The 16,019-nt window shown below is 41.3% G+C and overlaps 1 protein-coding gene across 6 annotated transcripts in view; it reads left to right on the top strand.

The window, feature by feature from the left end:
- Positions 1-16,019, top strand: part of ENOX1 (ecto-NOX disulfide-thiol exchanger 1) — a 596,201-nt gene that overhangs the window by 211,517 nt on the left and 368,665 nt on the right. Inside the window, exon 1 of one of the 6 annotated variants that reach the window (XM_066236815.1) lies at positions 15,054-15,106. The exons of the other annotated variants lie outside the window; for them this stretch is intronic. The gene's annotated coding sequence lies outside the window, so the exon portion shown is untranslated. Of the gene's footprint in view, positions 1-15,053; positions 15,107-16,019 lie in introns of those variants that run through there. 6 annotated transcript variants of the gene reach the window in all.

The following is a 16,019-nucleotide window of genomic DNA, read 5'->3' as shown; positions in this document are numbered from 1 at the left end:
AAAAGAATGGGATTAGATATGCATTTCTTATACAATTACCCTGATTGCTTTTAAGATCCCATTTTCTTCGTTCTTAACATTTCTCCCTGAGTGGTCTTTTTTAATTGAAAAAAGTATATTTTGTTCCATTATCTTTTCTCACAAGGTCAATACATTTCAAAAGAATATAAATTATTGCATCTTTTTTCTTTTTATAAAGTCATTAGAAACTACATATTACCATATATTTCTAGGACATAGTTTCTTAAATCCCCCCCCTACTCAGGCAGTTAGCCCCTCAGAACAATCAAGGTGCACACTCTCATCTCTTGTAACTGGAGCATACTGTCCCAGCACCTGTGCTGGTTAATTTGACAGAAGTAGAACCTGACATAAAATTCTACAATAAATGGCCAGACAGGCGTTTTATGGGTGAGGAGAACCACAGCCAGCACTTTGCTAAATTACTGAGAAATCTTTGTTTTAGTCTTCTGGTGACAATCCTAGTTTGAGCCATGATAGAGCTGAGGTACAACAACATGCTGTAACACAAACCTCTCAAGCAGGGAGTGAGGATTCATGAATCAGCGGGAGGCAAGGGCACTTCTTAGGAGCAGTCTAGTAAAATGAATTTTAGACGGTAGGAAGACATGGACTGACCACTGTCTGCTGCAGTCTTCTCTGTTCTTGCCTCTGCTCTTGCAGCTGATGTGTCTCCAGTTGTCAGGGGCAGGAGGACATGGACCACGACAAATCAGCAGTAGTGTCATTTCCTGAGATATACCTGGTTTGCTTTCAAAAACAGTTGAAGTTTGGCAAGCTTTCCTCTCAACTCTCATCTGCTAAGCAGGTAGTGCTTGCTTCTTTCTCCAAGGAGAACTCAACGACTAGGCAGCAGATGGAGGTAAACTTTCTGCTAATTCTCATTCAGCTATCAATGGGTAAAGCCCCTGCAGGTCTCTGCCCCCTTTGGGACATCTTTATGTGATTTTATTTTCAGTAAAGTATTAAAAGGCCAGGTGAGTCACTCCATACTTGGCTCTAGCACCCTTTCTTTCAAAATCTATCATGTTCTTTGATGACGAGTGCTTCAAATAAATACTAAATTCAGTTTCAGGTGAACTTAGCGCAGGCCTTTTAACGCAATGAACTCCTACAGAACATCTCAGTCTTTGCTGTGCCCCCTGTCTGGGAATGCTGTTTCCTGCCTGCTGCTGCCCCACCCCTCTGCCTGCCTCTCAGCCAGTGAGCGAGGTTTCTCGCGAGTCTTCTGAATCCTATTCGTCTTCTGTATCTCGTGGCCCTCTTTATGTCTTAGTGTGGTCTTTGTCCGCAGGCCCCACTTTGCAGAGACTTCTGCAAGGGAAGAAACAAGAGCCTATTGCTCTAATCGGTCCCTTTCTCTTCCATCGCATTTCAGTCTGCCACAGGATTCCTGGTGCATTAATAAGTGCAGACATTCTGGAACTTGGTCCCTCACCATGGATGCCAGTCACTGTGGAGGAATCTTAAAAAACCTCGATTTCCCACACCCTGTGTCTATAGAGAATCCCTGTCAATATCCTTGCAGTTTAAATGCTTTATTTCTTTTTTGTTGTTGTTGTTTGTTTGTTTTTTGCAAGAGAGACAGAAACAGATAGGAAGGAAGAGAGATGAGTGAGAAGCATCAACTGGAGTTGCAGCACTTTAGTTGTTCATTGATTGCTTCTCATACATGCCTTAATGGTGTGTGTGTTGGGGGGCGGGGGCGGGTTCCAACCAAGGCAGTGACCCGTCGTTAAAGTGAGCGACCTTGGGCCTCAAGCCAGTGACATTTGGGCTCAAGCCAGCAGCCATGAGTGACCTCACACTCAAGCCAGCGAATCCTGCACTCAAGTTGGTGAGCCTGTGCTCAAGCCAGTGACCTCAGGGTTTTGAACCTGGGTCCTGAGCATGCCAGGTTGATGCTCTAGCCACTGCACCCCCAGCTCATCAGGTCCATCCTGTTATTCTTGAGGTAGAATGTTTCCTGTGAGGGTGAACTATTTTTGTAGAAGATCAGTGGTTTCTCTCTACTGAGAATTCAAGCATGACAGGTGTTTAAATAGCACAGATGCCCTAAGTGGACTGGAAGTTGAAAACAGCAGTGGATATTGTAGTCAGCAGTTTTAGAAGGTATAGAATTCTGAGTGGCCTTCTACCTGTCATGATTCTGACTTACAGTGAATTACAAAGATTAAAAACTTTGGAAATAGTCTGCCTGCTGCACAGATGAAATCATTTCTATTAATGTCTTCTAAGCAACCGATTTTAACCTAAAATGTTAATTTGGAAACAGTTGATGTATTGTACATTAGAGGTCAAGTGACTGTAGTGGGCATATGCCATTGATTGTTCAGGCTGAAAGGATTATTTCATTTGTAGAACCTGGGGACGATATTACACTTTTTTGATCAGAAGGGAAAAGCTCTTTTGTGGTTCCCTTTCCTGATTGGCATCTCAGCGGCCCTTTAAGGCCCCCGCTTATCTGAAAAGTCTTTCACATGGGCTCTTGCTCTTTCCTCTCAGATTGACACATATAATATTATGTTTTAAAAAACACTTAGTCTGTCACGGGCAGCATTAGCCTTAAAGATTTGCGTGGTCCATGTTGTCATTTTATGGGGGGAAATTGGTTAAATGACAGGGGAAATATGGCACTTCATGAACACAATTCTTTCTGAGTTTCATTTTCTGTTCTAGCCATTCATCTCCCTGTCACTAATCACATTAGGTCAAGGGCTTAGAGGCATTTTGTACAAAATTGGTGTATGTTTTGGTGACAGTGGTACGTGTGTTAGCATCACAACAGTGGTTTTCTTTTCTGTTTGGGGGAATAATCGGTTTCAAATAGATCTCATTTTTAACTTGAAAAATTAATATTGCACAGTTCCTTTTGCCTCAGGAAAGCCCCTGGGGCAGGATACTGAACTTTGTCTCACTTTTCCCATAAGTCAGAACTTCTCAAACTCTTGCCAGCAACTGCAAAGACCAAGAAATTGAATTAAATTAAATTCAGTGGCAGGACTGATTTTTTGGGGGGAGGGGGGGATGCTGTTCTTTATTCATCCTAAAGTTATCAGGCACCTGAGGAAAACAGTATGCTTTTGATTTGAATCTTTAAGAAATGTTCCTTTATTAAAAAAATAAAAACAACTTAGGTTTATATTGAAGTGGAATGAAATATCTAGCCATCATGGATGTCTGGGTAACGTATATGCAGTGATGTGTTACCAGCTTACATCTGGAAGAGTTACCAGTCCTGAGTAGATGCTGGTGGGAAGTAGGTCATCATAGCACCACAGCATGAGAACATGCTCATTTCTCTATTATTGCAGTGACAGCCATTGCATTTTGTTCATGCTAATTATGAAAATGTCACACCCTCTCTGAAATATCAATACACACGTGTAGCAAGCCTTGGCAGCTTCTAGAGATAAACATTAAACTAGTTGCAGAGGATTCACACAATAGCATTTCCATGGTACAAACAGGTAACTTTCAATGTTAACAAGGAGAATTGGGAGAAAGGTGAGGCGTAAGAGTGCCTATGGGCATTTTTGAGTGCCTTCTTGGTAGCAGACACCCAGAAGGATACTAATTCATGGGGGTTCATCAGTCTTGTGAGAGGAAACATCACTGAGATAAGAAAAGTGAGCAGCATGAGGACATGAAGTGGTGACATTCAGTGAGTCCTTGTCACCCGCAGTCATTAGTGTTCAAGCCCACTGTTAGTTTTTCATGCTTTATACACGTTCCTTGACCAACCAGAGAGCCTTTGGAGCTCATAGCAGGTAATATCACACAAGTTGCTGGGGTTTTTTTTTCTGGAATGCCTTAGATTTTGTACCAGTGAGATTCTTCTCTGTCCCCATGTGCCTCTAAAAGTTTAAAGAGAATCAAAGAATGCATAATTTATATCTGTCCCAGAGGTAATAGAGTGAGTGAGTCAATGATATCTGTGAAGGGATGATTTTAAATTTCATGTCTTACGCAAGAGGTAATTTTTATGTGCAAACTGTAAGAACTGGCCTCGGGGATGACCAGCCAATGATCCCTCTAACGGTGGGGCTGGATTCCGGGGAGACTGTCGCTGAAAGCTGTGGTGAATCTGCTTTGCCCTTGTGACTCGTGGTTGCCACGGTGGAACACACAGCAACTGATTTCACTGTGCAGAACACGTCTTACTTTCTCTGCCCCTGGAGAGTGCCTGCTGGAGACCTGAGTCTCCAAAGGTAGGTGAGCATAGATTTTCTGTGCAAGAATTCAGGACAAGGCTGAATGAGATTTCTGTTTACAACAGCAGCAAAAAATTGCTTTCTCCACTTTGGTCCCAGAGGTGCTGGCTGATGAATCAGATGAAATCCATTAGTCCTTAAGCCACAATGCAATGACCCCTAGTGGATCATCATTGTTGTCATTGATCCCAGAGCCTGCAAACCTTCCTCACCCAAGCCCCTGATATATGGATTGTTGCAAGTGGAAAGGTCTCAGAGCTTCCAAGGGACAAGAGAGCAAAATAATATTCTACTGTCTTCAGCTTAGTTTAACAGTCTCTGTTTTGCTCTTTGAGCCAAACAGTACTTAGCATTAGCTTTTAAGCATCTTGTGGTTACCTTGTTTTTCTCTAGGAAAATTTAGATGCAAAGATACAAAGTGTTGTAATCGAGTGGGGGCGTTTTATATAAACCTAGACTTCTATCTGATGGAATTGGGAGGAATTTTTTTCCAGGTTGTTTCTCTATTTTCTCTTTCTTTTCTTTATGTCTTTGTCTATATCTATATATGTATTTGTTCCTATATAACAATTTTTATTTTATTGATCCCTTTCTCTTTCAGAGAATGCTCTTAATAAAGTACTTTATAATCTCTTAATATGTCTTTATAGTTAAGAGACTTTTCTACAGTACTGACTGCACTGTTGACCACCTGCATCTAATTGAAATTCTCACCTCCTTTTGCTGGTTCCTCCTACTTGTCTGATGTGCACTTGTACAGGCATATTTCATTTTATTGTACTTCACTTTATGGTGCTTTGCAGATATTATACTTCATACAAATGGAAGGTTTATAGACCTGCATTGAGCAAGTCTGTCATCACCATTTTTCCAACAACGTTTGTTCACTTTTTATGTCTGTGTCACATTTTGGTAATTCTCACAATATTTCAAACTTTTTCGTTATTAGTATATTTGTTATGGGGATCTGCGATCAGTGGTCTTTAATATTACTATTGTAATTGTTTTTGGAACATCACAAAATCCACCCCTATAAGATGGGGAACTTAATTGATAAATGTTGTATATGTTTTGAGTGCTCCATCAACTGCCAATTCCCATTTCTCTCCCTCTCTTGGGCCTCCCTATTTCCTGAGATATAACAATATTAAAATTAGGCCAGTTAATAATCCTACAGTGTCCTCTAAGTGTTTTTAAGTAAAAGGAAGAATTGCATGTCTTTCACTTTAAATCAAAAGCTAGAAATGATTAAGCTTAGTGAGGAAGACATATACATAGAAAACTGAGATAACCCAAGCTGTGAATGCAAAGAAAAGTTCTTAATGAAAATTAAAAGTGCTACTCCAGTGAACACACATATAAGGAAGCAAAACAGCCATATTGCTGATAATGGAGAAAAGTTTTAGTGGTCTGGATAAAAGATCATACCAGCTACAACATTCTCTTAAGCCAATGCCTAATTCAGAGCAAGGCCCTAACTCCAGTTATTTGGAAGCTGAGAGAAGTGAGAAAGCTGTGTTTGTAAGAAAAGTTTGAAGCTAGCAGAGGTTGGTTTGTGAGGTTTAAGGAAAGAAGACAACAATGGGAGCTGATTATAGAAGTTGCTGCAAGTTATCCAGAAGATATAGCTAAGCTAATGAACGAAGGTGGCTGAACTAAAGAACAGATTTTCAATATGGATGAAATAGCCATCTGTTGGAAGAAGATGCCATCTAGGACTTCCGTAGCTAGAGAGGAGAAGTCAATGCCTGGCTTCACAGTTTCAGTGGACAGGCTGACTCTCTTGATAGGGGCTAATGCAGCCAGTGACTATAAGTAGAAGCCAGTGCTCATTTACCATTCCACAAATTCTAGGGCCCTTAAGTACACTAAACATATTCTGCCTGTGCTCTATAAAGGTAACAACAAAGCCTGATGACAGCACATCTGTTTATGATGTGGTTTATTAAATATTTTAAGCTTACTGCATTGAGCTTAGAGAAAAATAATTCTTTTCAAAAAGTCATTACTCATTGACAATGCACCTGGTCACCGAAGAGCTCTGATAGAGATGTACAATGAGATCAATGTTGTTTTCATGCCTGCTAACACAACATCCATTCTGCAGCCCATGGATAAAGGACTATTTTTGACTTTCAAGTCTTATTATTTAAGAAATACATTTTGTAAGGCTATAGCTGTCATAGATAATGATCCCTCTGATGGATCCTTATGGGTTACTTTGAGAGGTTCAAGACTTCAGTAGAGAAAGTAACTGCAGATGTGGTGGAAATAGCAGGAGAACTAGAATTAGAAGTGAAGCCTGAAGATGTGATTACATTGCTGCAATCTCATGATAGAACTTGAACAAATAAGGAGTTGCTTCTTATGCGTGAGCCAAGACAGTTGTTTCTTGCCATGGAATCTACTCCTGATGAAGATGCTGTGATGATTATTGAAATGAGAACAAAGGATTTAGACTAATATCTAAACTTAGTTGACAAACCAGCAGTGGAGTTTGAAAGAATTGACTCCAACTTAAAAAAAAAAATTCTTCCATGGTAAAATCCTATTAAATAGCATCAAATGCGGCCCTAGTGGTAGAGCGTCTATCTAGTGGTAGAGCATCAGCCTGGCGTGCGGGGGACCCGGGTTCGATTCCCGGCCAGGGCACATAGGAGAAGTGCCCATTTGCTTCTCCCCCCCCCCTCCTTCCTCTCTGTCTCTCTCTTCCCCTCCCGCAGCCAAGGCTCTATTGGAGCAAAGATGGCCCAGGCGCTGGGGATGGTTCCTTGGCCTCTGCCCCAGGCGCTGGAGTGGCTCTGGTCGCGGCAGAGCGACGCCCCGGAGGGGCAGAGCACGCCCCCTGGTGGGCAGAGCATCGCCCCTGGTGGGCGTGCCGCGTGGATCCCGGTCGGGCGCATGCAGGAGTCTGACTGTCTCTCCCCGTTTCCAGCTTCAGAAAAATACAAAAAAAAGAAAAAAAGAAAAAAGAAAAAAAAAAAAGAAATAGCATCACATGCTACAGAGAAATTGTTCATAAAAAGAAGGTTCAATCAATGTAACAAAATTTATTGTTGTCTTATTTTAAAACATTACCACAGTCACAGTGGCCTTCAGCAAACACCACCCTCATCAGTCAACAGCCCTCAGCATTGAGGCAGGTCCCTCCGCCAGCAAAAAGATTAAAGCTTGCTCAAGGCTCAAATAATGGTTAACATTTTTTTTTTAGCAATAAAGTATTTTTTAATTAAGGTACATATTGTTTTGAAGACATAATGCCATTGCGTACTTAATGGGATATGGTATAATGTAAACCTAACATTTATGTGTACCAGGAAACCAGATAATTTGTGTGACTTACTTTATTGCAATCTTTGCTTTATTGTGGTGGTCTGGAACTGAACCCGCAGAATCTTCGAGGTATGCCTGTGTACAATAGCAAACAAATGTTTGAAGATTGATGAATGACATTTTAAAGATTATCCACTTTCACCTCTTCAAATTTCAAATGAGGGATTGTAGTTCTTAAATTTCTCTCTTTTTAACACTCTCTTTGAAAGATAGTCTTAAGGCTGTTAATCTTAAGCATGGATTCTTTTCTTGATTTCAAGTCCAGTTGAGAAGCAAATACAGGAATCAGACAAATAGAGCATGCACTGTAAGCTTTATTATCAATATGGCTGAATTGGAGAATATAGCTTACATCTATCTGTAACTACACGGGCTTCTTAATACAATCCCACTGCCATAAACTGACCCTCAGTTACAAGCAGAGCCAGACAGCCCCTGTCCTCCCTAGGAGTGGCAAGCTACTGAAAGCATAACAGAATAGAAGGTCCCACACTCCTATTTAAGGGAGGAAGCTGGACAAGGCTCAGTTCTTTTTCCCAAACACAAAAATCAGATAAACTACATCTTTGTCAATGCAAAGGAAGGTGGATACTATTATCTTATGAAATTGATGTTCCCTTCCTTGTATGGAAACATGAGGAATGGAGGGGTTAAGCATTCATCACCAATAGGAATTATGGAATCATTTTCTTAAAGATATCTTGCCCCCAAATAAAATCTGTAAAATGTTGCAATGGGAAGAATAGAATCCTTCCTGCTTTGCTCATTTGCTAATTTCTTTTCAAAATGCTCTTCATCCTCCTTTCCCTCCACTCCCCTACAGCTTGGCCACCACAGGCTTCATAGTCAAGCCCCCTTTCCACCCAGACTCGGAGTCTCCATAATGAGTCAGGATAGAAGACACTCATTCAGTCTAACCAACTGCAGTCTGATTTTTCCTGGTCCTCTTCTTCCACTGAATTTGCTCTCAATGATGTCTCAATTTTTCCTATACCCTGTGCCCCAAAGTTGTAAAATTCATCAGCTTTGTTTAATTTTTATAGCACTTGACCATTATGAGACAATAACATGGTTGATACCCCTTCTTATTTTAAATTTTTAATGCCTTTGGTTATTTGATATATTATTATTTCCCAAAGTTTTTATGCATGATAGTTTTCTTACCTCTTTTTCTTGTCTTTTATTAGATCCTGTTTATCCATCCATGGCTTCCATTACTACCTACATGCTAATGAATCCCAAATGACTACCTTCACCTCCAATCCTTTTCTCCAGGGCTAGGCCCAGATTTCTCAATTTACTGGGTTTTATTTTGGCGGGGGGTGGGGGGGGTGGTGGTGGAGGGGACATCTTACTGGGTCTTTGAAATTTGAACACCTCCAACTGAAACATGATATCTTAAAAAACAATCTGCTTCTATTTTTTCATTCCCTCTCTTGGTTGTTATCATTATTCCCTTTGCCTACTAAACTGAAAGTATCCTTGGTTATATTGAGTGTGATCTAAACTGTGCTGGGTGCTTAGAAAACGGACAAATTAAGACAAAGTTTCTGCTATCAACCAGTTCTCAGGTATAATTTAAATTTATTCACAAAGCATGGGATTGGTACAACAATGGAAGTGTTTATGGGAGGGGTACAGAGATAACCCAGAGAAGGGAATGACTAGCTTTTACCAGGGTGTGGTGTCGGCTGTGACTTGGGCTTTCCAAACCAGGCTGGAGTCTCGTCAAGCAGATGAGAAAGCAGAAACACCATGTGAAAAGACGGGGAACTAGAAACATCACGCTGTGGTCAGGAGCTGTAAGGGGCTTACTTTGGGGGATGCTGACTGATGGTAGATGGAGCTGAGTGAGAGCAGCAGGGGCTGGATAGAGGGAAATCCATGCCCTGCCACGTAGCATGCTCTTCATATTGAATACTTCAAGTAAAAAATTCTTTTTTCAAGTCTTTTTAAGTCTCTCCAAACATTGAGAGAGAGAGAGACAGAGAAAGGGGGGAGAGAGAGAAAAGCATCAACTCAATGTTCCACTTAGTTGTGCACTCAGTGATTGCCTCTCGTACATGTCCTGCAGGGGATCAAACCTGCAACCTCGGCGCCCTGGTTTGATGCTCTGTTCACTGAGCCGTCCAGCCAGAGCCCCAAGTAAAAGATTTTAGTGACAGAAGAGTCATTTTCTCAATATGATTCTTCATGCAGTTATGCCAGAATATCCTTCCTCTGCTGAGAGTCTCACGGGACATATCTTTACCCATTGTGGGTTACAGTGAAAATAAAACTTTCAAGAAGTTCTGTGAACAAAAGCAGAGGAGATTTAGGGCAACAGAAAACAGTGTAACTGGTAAATTAATTAACAAAGTGACCTGGATAAATTATCTGAGTTTCTTCTATCTATCTGTCTGTCTATTATCATTCATCCATCCATCCATTCATCCACCCACCCAATCTATTTCTCTGTCTGCCATGGCTGTTTTTTGTATCCTTATGTGCCATATTTCATAAGAGATCCCAATGAGAATAAACAATCAGGAATGAGACGGACAAACATGATTCAACACTGTGATGGAAAAGGTCCGTTCAATAGCAGTGTGTTTGGAAAGGGGTGGGGACGCTGGCAGGAATATGTCCCAGGAACTATGGAAGTTTTCCAGATTAAAGGTTGAGGGAATGGATGAATAAGTGAGGGAATACATTTATATCTAAAGGTACACAGCTATTTACTGTCAGTTACCTCATTTTTGAAGCTTTTCTTACAAAGAGACCTCAGCCACATTGCATAAAATTATTGTTTCTATAAATATTTAAAGGTTACCTACCTGTGCTGTCCGCCCTGGGGATCTAAAAGACCTGCACCCATCGTGGACAGCATGAAATCATGCGATTGCACTTTCCTGCCGTACCCAGCCAGAGTTCTCCTCAGCTCACACTCCTAGCAGCTGCTGCTAATAGATCAAAATTGGCTTTTGAAATGAAGTCTGTTTGCATTTCCCTGTCTAGTCTCATTAGTAGAATGAGTTTTTAAAATTTAATGATTTGGGTGATGCAAATAATAATTATACTAATGGCCCCAGGTCAACAAATGAATGTAGGAGCTTGCATTTCGGTGGACCCAGAACACCCTCAGTTCTGTAGCTTCAGGGTTGGCTTTCAGGGAGAGTGTGGCTGCAGCTAGAGCTGCGGACCATGCTGGGCATGCATGATTCGGGAGCCTGCTTGTTCCCTCTGTACTGTTCTCTCTTCTTCCAGCTTGGGATCTGGCTTCACCCTGAGAGCCTCGGGCAGGCTGGGCAGATCTTAACAGAATGCTTCTGGGAGGAGGTTATCATGCTGTGACATCGGTTTGGTTAAAGTGTGACTTTCCTCCTTCTTAGTGACAGAAATGGCCAGAAGAGTCTCTGAATTTTTCCAAAGGCACTCTGACATGTTTGCTATGGATAATTCTTCATTCATTGTCAGAAGCTGAAATTTTGATTCAGATACTGGGTGTTTTTAATGTATGTCACTCTCCATGGGCAGTGTGCTACATGGCAGCTGTTCTAGAAGGTTTCCTGCCTATTAGGGAAGGGGGACCATGATTTCTGGATTAGCCTGTAGAGGCAAAGCATTTATCTAACACCTTTAATCAAAATGCCATGGCTGTCATTATTTAGAATTTGGTTTAAATCAAGTTTATAAACAATAGTGCTGGTTGTCAAAGAATTGAAAAAGGCATGATACAGGCATATGTCTTTTTATTGTATTTTATAGTGCTTTGCAAATTTATTTTCTTTATAAATTGAAAGTTTGTACTGACCAGGCGGCAGCACAGTGGATAGAGCACCAGACTGGGACATGGAGGACCCAGGTTTGAAACCCCAAGGTCGCCAACTTGAGTGTGGGCTCATCAGGTTTGAGCAGGGCTCACCAGCTTGAACCCAAGGTCGCTGGCTCGAGGAAGAGGTCAATCAGTCTGCTGTAGCCCCCCTGACCCCGGTTAAGGCACATATGAGAAAGCAATCAATGAGAAACTAAGGTGCCGCAACAAAGAATTGATGCTTTTCATCTCTCTCCCTTCCTGTCTGTCTGTCTCTATCTGTCCCTCCCTCTGTCTCTCTCTGACTTGTCACAAAATAAATAAATAAGTAAATAAAATAATTGTGCCAAATCTTGTTAAAAAAAATTGAAGGTTTGTGGTAACCTTGCATCAAGCAGGTCTGTTGGTGGCATTTCCCCAACACCATTTGCTCACTTTGTGTTCTTCTGTTACATTTTGGTAATTCCACATTATTTCCAACATTTTCATTGTTATATTTATGATCTGTGATCAGCGACCTCTGAGAAATTGTGAAAGAAAGAGTCGAGGCAAATTGGTTCAGTGGTAGAGCGTTGGCCCAGCATGTGGATGTCTTGGGTTCTATTCCCAGTCAGGGCATACAAGAGAGGTGACCATCTGCTTCTCCACCTTTTCCCCTCTTGCTTCTTTTTCTCTTCCCCTCCCACAGCCATGGCTTGATTGGTTCTAGCGAGTTGGCCTCAGGCACTGATGGTGGCCCCATGGTCTCTATTGCAGGCACTAAGAATAGCTTGGTTGCTGAGCAACAGAGCAACAGCCCCAAAGGGGCAGAACATCACCCTCTAGTGGGATTTCTGGGTGGATCCCAGTCCAGGCACGTGAGAGTCTGTCTCTCTGCCTCCCCTGCTCTCACTAAAATTAAAAAAAGAATAAAAGAGAAAGAAAGAAAGAGAAAAGGAAGAGTAGATTGATGTGGCCGACTAAATTGACTTATTTTAAGAAATGCCATAGCCACCATGGCCTTCAGCAGCCACCACACTGATCAATCAGCAGCCATCAACACCAGGCAAGACCCTCCACCAGCAGAAAGATTATGACTTGCTGAAGGCTCAGTTATTGGTTAGCATTTTTTAAATCTATGAAGTATTTTTCATTAAGGTATATACATTGACTTTTTAGGCATGATGCTATTGCATACTTAATATACACAGTACAGTGTTAAAAAAAAGTTTTTACATGCATGGGGAAATGAAAGCACTCACGTGACTTGCTTTATCGAGGTCTTGGGTTTATTGTGGTGGTGTAGAACCGAACCCGCAGAACCTCCGAGGTGTGCCTGTATGCTACCCCAGAAAATATCCGTTACCTAGGGATGTTTTTATATTATATTTTGAAAGTACAACAAATCAGCAGTTTTATAGTAGGGAAATATTTTCTGTGATTTTTAGTGACCCAAAGTAAACATTTTTAAATGTCAGAATGCTTTAAACCCAAACAGGCTGGAGTCTCATTAGAGAGCAGACTGGCTAGAATGCACAAATCAAAATCTCCTGCCATGAAATTTATGGTAAACAAGAAACCAGGAAAAGGAATGTATGCAATTCAATAAATATCAAGCTCTGGGTTTTTTGCTTGTTAAACTCAAATATGTTTGAAGTTATATAATCATACCCTGATGCATATTATCATGATTTACAAATCTGCCTTATAAATTCTGCTTTTATTACTTGCAGCTCTGATTGTGGGAAGGGAGCAAAGCAGATGTATACATTGCATAGTGTGGCCCTGGCTGGTTCGTTCAGTGGATAGAATGTTGACTTGGTGTACAGATGTCCCAGGTTCAAACCCCAGTCAGGACACACATGAGAAGCGACCATCTGCTTCTTCACCCCTCCCTCTATCCTTTCTCTCTCTCTTCCCCTCTTGCGGCCACTGGCTTGACTGGTTAATGTTGACCCCGATGCTGAGGATAACTTGGTTGATTTGAGCATCAGCCCCAGACAGGGGTTGCCAGGTAGGTCTTAGTCACGGTGCATGCTGGAGTCTGTCTCTCTGCCTCCCCTCCTCACTTAAAAAATAATAAAAATAAAAATAAAAGATTACATAACGATTCCTCCTCTATGAGATGCTCATCTCTCTGTACCTCAGTTTTTCTCATCTAAATCAGGGACATTTATCATTCTCATTTTCCTACTTTCCAAAAATATATAAGATTAATTAATTATTGGACCACATCTAGACAGTGATAAGATTAATTTGGGTTTTATTGTTTATCATTTCAAGCAATTATAATCTTTAATCTTTTTTTTTTTTTTGGTATTTTTCTGAAGCTGGAAATGGGGAGAGACAGTCAGACAGACTCCCGCATGCGCCCACTTTAACAACAACAAAAAAATCACAATCTAACAGAAGATAGATATGCTGCTGCCATTGAGAATAACAATTTGTATGTTCCAAACCCAGAAATAAAATATATTTACTCACCCTGAGTGTTCATCTTCCTTAGAAATACTAGTAGAATATAGTAAGTATAAAATTACTTGACCTATGCATTGATGGTTTGCTCTAAAATGGCTATACCTACAATATTCAAATTACCTTAAATTTGTGGCCAACTTCATTGAGTTTACTCCCTATTATTGTGGAATAATTATCCTTTTTGAAGAAAGCAGTGTGACATCATAGAGAAATTTGGTCTTATTATTTTAAGAATTTAAGAAATCTAATGTCAAATATAAACTGGTATATTAATCCATGCTAATAAATGACAAATAGAGAAAATGTAAACCTTGATAACTCCAGAACAAGTTACGTACTTCTATTCAGCATGCGTATGAGGGCAAACTTTAGGTGCAGAAATATTGTGTTGAAAATTGGCTTATAAAAACAGGCATTACTTAAATTTCCTATTCTTAGTTACCGTCAGTCATAAGTTATAATACTATAATATGTGTGGCGATTATAAAGATTAAGCCAACAAGTGAAATAGAAACGTCTTTTTAAAAATTGTCATAGTACCTAAGATTCATTTTCCATCCATCAGTAGTTTTGTTTTTCAGAGCGACCCTAAGGGACCTTTATTCAGATGGCATGTTTTGTTGTTGTTGTTGTTACATAAATCTTAAAGGGTTAGAGCTGTGCCAACAGTGGTTTTCCTTCCCTGGTCTTGGTTTACACATCGCTCACTCTTGGATTTTCGGCTGTTCCCAGTTGATTTTGTCCAATGGGCTAATTTGGAAGTTCTCAGACAAAATAAGGAAACAAAAGGCAGGAATTTTTTATTAACCAAACAAATTATACTAAAATTCTGCTGAAGATGGTGGATTGCAGACTCCCAGCCTTGCTCCCTAGTGTGTCTTTGTGGGACCAGGAGCTGTGACCCCCTGGTTGCCCTTTACTCACCCAAGCCTTTTGCTTTCCTTCATCAGGCTCTTTGGGTCCCACGGCCCCATCCTGGATCCAGGGGTGAGAGCCCCAGGCCACTAGAGCTCCTGAGGTCCCCAACCTCATCATTTTGTGTCAACAGCGTGAGTGAGCAGAAACTGCAGCCGGCAGAAGGAAGGGGTGATATGTGTTTGATGTCCAAAGCTGGAATTCACAGTTACGTTTTCTTTAGGAAACGTTGTCCTTGGCACGGGCCCTTTCGCTGCTCTGCCGGCCGCGTTCTCCTCTGTGAACACACTGACCGCTTCCAGCCTCGGCCCTGCAGCTTGCTCTGTTCTCCCTGCCGGGGCTCCCTGCACTGATCTCCTGTCACCTCCTGCAGGTACCATCCAGATGCCACCTCCTCCCAGTGGCTGTCTGCCACATGAGGACACTCACCTTTACTTTCTTCTTAGCACTTTTTACTGTCTAATAACCCTCATTCATCTGTTTCTTTGTTTTTTATGTTTGTGTCCCTTGTTATGCCCCTTTCCTGCAAGTACAAACCTTGTTTCTCTTTGTTCACAACTGTCAATCCTCTATGAGGAGAGCAGTGCACTGGGTGGCAGGCATTATTCAAATGAAGAACGAACGAGTGAATGAGTGAATGAATGAATGAATGATTGAACAAACATACAAACAAAAGAAAGAAATAGATGACAGTACTGTTTCTCTGCCAGGCTTTATTGGGGCTGAGGACCAGCCTGGAAAAGTTTCCAGCCTGCCCAGCAAGACAGGTGTTTCTTTTTTCAAATCTTTGTCTTAGAAACTTTTGGAGCCCTACTTCTGTGATAACAGCTGATTCAGCTCATTCATTGAGAATAAATAAACATTTTCCTATTTATATCATCAGAACTGAGGTGTGTGAGGGGTTAACTCCTTATCCATACACACGTTTTCAGTTGTTTCCCCTCCCCTCCAAACGCAGCCTTTAGTTGCGCCTGCACGCACTGTCCGTGAGCCAATGTAGTGCGTGTTTACAGCTCTTCCCCGCCTTTGGAATGCACCCATGTGTCTCTGCTTATCTAGGCCTCCTGCTCCAGGCCTTCTGCCTATGTCTTGTTGCATTTCTCAACTGCTTCTTCCAGGCTCCCGTTTTTGTGGTCACAGAGCACGTAAGTAAGTTCTTTTGGACTCTATCACACTTTGACTCATACTATTCTCCATATTAATTGTTATTAATGAGCCACATTTGTTTAAAACTTGTCATGAATGAGGGCCCGCTCTGTGTGACAACCCCTTTACCCTGCAGCAGT

Source organism: Saccopteryx bilineata, chromosome 6 (assembly GCF_036850765.1).
Source record: "Saccopteryx bilineata isolate mSacBil1 chromosome 6, mSacBil1_pri_phased_curated, whole genome shotgun sequence".
NCBI lineage: Eukaryota > Metazoa > Chordata > Mammalia > Chiroptera > Emballonuridae > Saccopteryx > Saccopteryx bilineata.
Note: the sequence above shows the minus strand (reverse complement) of the source record. Positions and strands in the feature narration are given on the sequence as shown.